We start from the raw sequence: 5,037 nt of genomic DNA, 5'->3' as shown, positions 1-5,037 counted from the left end.
AGACAGATAAACTGATCAAAATTTAGTAATAGAGGTCATATTTGATTTTTTATTTACTTTATCTCTTTATATTCACTTTGAAATCAAGCAAATGTATTTTGGGAGTGTGTGGAAGTGGACAGGTAGTTTGGAGACACACAGAGCTGTATTTTTTTCAAATAAAAAGGTTAATATTAGCCAACCAGCTAATTTCCTGTCCTACAAAACATYCGTATAAATGAGGCAACCTTGCAAACTSACCTTCTTTGTATTCAAGAACTTCSTTTTATTTCTCTTACTGATATTGGAAGTGGAAAACAAAATTATGTTTTGTTAAAGGCAAGAGAATTGGGGAGGATGCCATTTCAAAACAATGCCATATTGGGACTACATATGTCATATGMATTCACTGCTTTAACAATAATTATAGCAGAATTTTTAGGGCCTGCCCATATAAATTTTTCTTTATTTTAAAGGAAGAAAATATTAAATGCAGTATTGAAAAAATGCTTCGTAGGAGAATACATATTGAAAACATGACTGCAAGTGTCCTTTATTGCTGTTGATATTTAATGACTATCTTTGGAAGAGCTGGAAGAGGARTTTAATAAAAGAACAATCATCAATGTTTAATCAGTGATTTTTATTTGTACAACATTTAGGATAAATATGTCTAAACTGAAATTGCAACTCAATTGTTTTTAACAAAAATGCTAGTAATCATATTGTTAATTTATTACAGTACTGTATCTAATTAGATAATTAGATAACAGTATTGTTAATTTATCACAGTACTGTGTGTTTCTGGAMAATGTTTCTTTTCTGGAGCATGCCCTACTATACAAACAAAGCAAACCTTTTCAAGTCTTATCCTTGGTATCTCTACCTAAAGTTTACCCTAGTGAGGAATATCCATCTATTTATATTGAACTTTGAGCAGGACTGATTGACAYAGTGAATAATTCCAAATTAGTTGTCCCCATTTTAAGTGTTGATAAATGCTGACTGGATCAATCATATCATTTCAATTTAACAGAATAACCCCTCAATGTTCCCAGAAGTCATAGTTTTCTTGCCAGTGCTTGAACAAAAATTTCCCCTGATTTCACTGGGATTCAATAAAGCCAGAGYTGGAAATTTTAGAGACCCTTAGCTCCCTTAGACAGGTTTTCTGTAACAGGTTTTTCTTCTCTAAGTCTTCAGTCTGGGAAAATTAGAACAGCAAAGAMATGTCTTTCAGTTATTGTACTTATAGAGATTTTCACTTAGGCTGGAACTCATCACTTCAATTGCTACTGGTTTSTGCATTTATTTTGGTCCCCACCACATAGCAGTTTAACATCTTCAAAAGAGATTCTCCACCAAACCACAATAAGCTTCTGTGAATCGTAGAGTTTGCCGGTGAGTAATGTTATTGACTGACAAATCTGCAGATACAGGTGGCATGCTTGGCTGTATATGGGCAAATTTGGACTGCTCATTCACCACCATGTCCTTTTTTATACCCATTTGAACTTTGCTTAAACACATGAATTAAAGATTTAATTTTTTTATATTTGTATATGTATGTGCATGTTAAAATTAGAATTAGTGTTTTCCATCAGGAGTTCTGCTTAAACATAACGTAGATTACATATAGCAAAAGGGTAGGCATTTAAACCCGTGGATGTCAGGAACTATACTAGGCCCATTGATGCTGCAAGCAAAAAATAATCCAATTCCTCACTTAAAATGATACTTAGTGATGACACTCCGTTACTTGATGACTTACAATAATGATAAAATTAATGAATTAGTCACATGCAATCCAATTGGCTCCCAGTGAGTAATGCAGTATGCTTAGGAACAGCCTTTGTTTCAAAATTTTCACTCCTTTTCACTGTACAGCAAGTGATGTCATTTGATTGGGGGAAAAAATGAACTGAACTTCAGAGGGCAAATTGATTATAACAAGACACCTGAAAACACTTCTTTTTTTTTTTTTTTTTTTTTTTTTTTTTTTTTTTTTTTTTTTTTTTTTTTTTTTTTTTTTTTTTTTTAAACCAGAATAAATCTATTTGAAGTTTGAGTTTATTGCCAGGACATGACTAAGAATTCAGTGAAAATGCACTTGTTCTTTGAAGCATCACAATCAAAAGAAAAATATTTTCTTCTTTTTGTACACCTATTGGCATGATATCCTTTTGGAGTCCTTTGGCCTTTGTAAAATCACTGTTACTGCTTCTTCAGTCTTAWCCTCTGCATCTCACAGTCTGCAACTGCTCATGCTAAGTTTGAAGACAATACACCAGGAAACCAACTCTTAGCTCAAATGAAAGAAAATTGTAAACTAGGTAATTTTATACAAATTGGATGCAAATTATTTAATACTTCTAGCTATATTAGCTTACAGATATGYATACAATTAACATGTTGACATAAACAGACATGAATGCTAGCAGCAATATTGCTGATGTTTCCATCACCTATCATGTAAAAAGAAGTTTTCAACTATGGCCTTTTTATGTTTACATTTTATGTTTYCAAGCTCAAAGTTCTCAAAGCTCCAATCTGAATTTAAAATTAGCACACACAGTAAAAATTGAAATGTTTCAATGATGTGTGTAACATCCTCTAGGTAACTGAAAAAGGAATAATGTCTTGTGCCAAGAATAGCTGCTGCCAGGTAAGGCTATTATAAAATTTCACTGGYTTTCAAAAACTCTGGAATGTGACACACTGCCAAGTGAGCTTTTAGAAGAGAAAACAAGCAACTGATCAAAAATAAAGTGATGTTTACTTTGTACCAATACATTAGAGTGAAAATGTAAGTGTTAATACTGCCCCCTGGGCCCCCCCACCCCACTTTATTAACAGCTCCTGTTAAGTAACAGAGAACTCCCTTTATTTATGGAAATATATTGAAAAACTGAAATGCAATTTCATATTGTTTCAAAGATACTAATATGAAGCCARATTATTCTTTTTGCTTAAAGGTATTTTTATCATCACAATACCTTCAGTAACTTGAAGGTTTCTTGAGACACTTTGGAGCATTGAATGCAACATCAGAAAACACTATCATTTTACTTATATTAATTTATGTAGCTAGAATACAAGCTAAGGTCCTCTGATATGTAGTGAAAGCTTTGAGAACATCCTGTTTTCTTGCATATGCTTTCTCTTAGTTTATCTTTACAGTATTTCAAGTTTATGAAACTATAAATTTATTAAATTATTATAAAGAAAAATAAATAAAATTCTCATTCTTGTTGAGTAGCTGCATACCAGTTCTTTGATTTCACTCTTACTACTGACATTTAGTTGAATTACAATGACATCAAAACTAACTCAGTAGTCCCACCGTACCTTTCCTAYGGTATATTTACTGATTTTTTGATAATTAAATATTGCAAAGGGTCTAAAAAACAGAGCTGATATGCAAAAAATTTATATAAGAATTTTGAATTAGCAGCACTGAGAAGGGACTACTAATACAAAATAATTATAGGAATATTTTGAGAGAAAGTACGCTCTGAAATATAAAATGCTTAAGAAAAAAATCTTCTGTAATTTGCATTATAAAAAAGTTCTGAAACTCTGGACTATGTTACTAACCTGTAGGGCAAAATAATAACTGTGATGGTCACATAGTCATACCCTTGGAGTGTTTTAAGTTCTCACTATAAACCTGCTTGCTGGAAATATTTTGCACAAAGGAAGAGACACATGTCCAGAAGGAACAATAAAGATGATTAATCTGGCAGACAAACTACTGAGTGGTAGGTTTCAACAGCTCCATGTGACTCTAAAATTGCCTTGTTGATTTAGGACAGTAACTAACTGCTTAGCACACTTCCTTTACCAAGAGAGGATAACAGTTAACACACCACAAACAGAATCAATATTAAAGAATGGTTTAATATACAGAAAGTCATACAAATTATCACTGCTTGAAGCRCCATATGAGGCCACCACCAACAACCACAACTGGATTATATATTTCCTCAACTAAGTGATAAATGATTTCAGGGTAGAGCGTTTGGATAATCAGATTTTTAAATAGCAAATATTTTAAAACAAAATGTAGCATGAAACAGAGACAGCAAACATAATTATACTATCCTGTGGAGAAAACAAATGGATCTCCATATTCAGAGTTAGCTAGCAATTGGCTTTTATATGATATTACACCCTTCTGACACTTAGGGTACTCCTCTTGTGTGGTCAGGCAGGTCCCCTGAAATGAATTTTCTAAAACAAAGACAAAAGAGGGAAATTAAGCCTTTTCTTCTGTCTGAGAAGGTTTATTTCACATATATTGGTGACTGCTAGGCCAGATTTTGGCATCTTGATTAAGCGYCTTAAAACCTACAGCACTTATCTCTTTGTAATGTTATCCTTGTATTCAGAAGAAGAATTGCTAAACTGTAAATCATTGTCATCAACTCTGAGACATGAGCATAGGACAAGTGAGTAGCACAGAACCAGAGTATGTGAGACATCCTTCTGCTTTGCTGTATTATGTTGTATCCTTCCTTCCACAGCAATAAAACAGACTACTTTCCACCCTGCTAGACTGTAATCAACTCACATTTYCATTTTTAAAAGATTAATAGAATTGGAATAAATACATAGACCTACCTTTGTTATTCCCCATTATCATCCTCTACTAGTTTTCATGAAACACATTCTTTCAGAAAATGAAAAGGCAAACCAGGTGTTAGATTATTTATGTTTGACAAATTCATATCATTTAAATAATTAAAACTAATTTGTGTTGAGAGCTACAGTTGCATTTTTATTAGAGAAACAAGTACAAATAGGCATCACTACAGAGCTGTTTATTCAATAATGAGATTAAATGAAATGGATTTCGTAGTCTCAGTACTTTGATTAATGTGGCAATTGGAACTTCTGTGCCCTAACAATGTGGAAACAGCTGCTTACCCAGTATAATTCTGTAAAACTTTTTTTTTTTTTCTTTAAAGCTACACATTTTAAATTATCCCTAAAAATACATAGTAAGGAAARTATTGAATGTTTTCAGTTTAAACAATATTTGCATTATAAACCTGA

The 5,037-nt window shown here is 32.5% G+C and overlaps 1 protein-coding gene across 1 annotated transcript in view; it reads right to left on the bottom strand.

The window, feature by feature from the left end:
* Positions 1–3,497: 3,497 nt before the first annotated feature.
* Positions 3,498–5,037, bottom strand: part of NOVA1 (NOVA alternative splicing regulator 1) — a 139,057-nt gene continuing 137,517 nt past the window's right edge. The window contains exon 4 of the mRNA XM_057377240.1: positions 3,498–5,037. This exon is cut by the window's right edge and continues 5,594 nt beyond it. The gene's annotated coding sequence lies outside the window, so the exon portion shown is untranslated.

Source organism: Malurus melanocephalus, unplaced genomic scaffold (genome assembly GCF_030028575.1).
Source record: "Malurus melanocephalus ecotype Western Australia unplaced genomic scaffold, MMel_1.1 scaffold_308, whole genome shotgun sequence".
Lineage (NCBI taxonomy): Eukaryota > Metazoa > Chordata > Aves > Passeriformes > Maluridae > Malurus > Malurus melanocephalus.
This window is presented reverse-complemented; position numbering and strand designations above follow the sequence as displayed.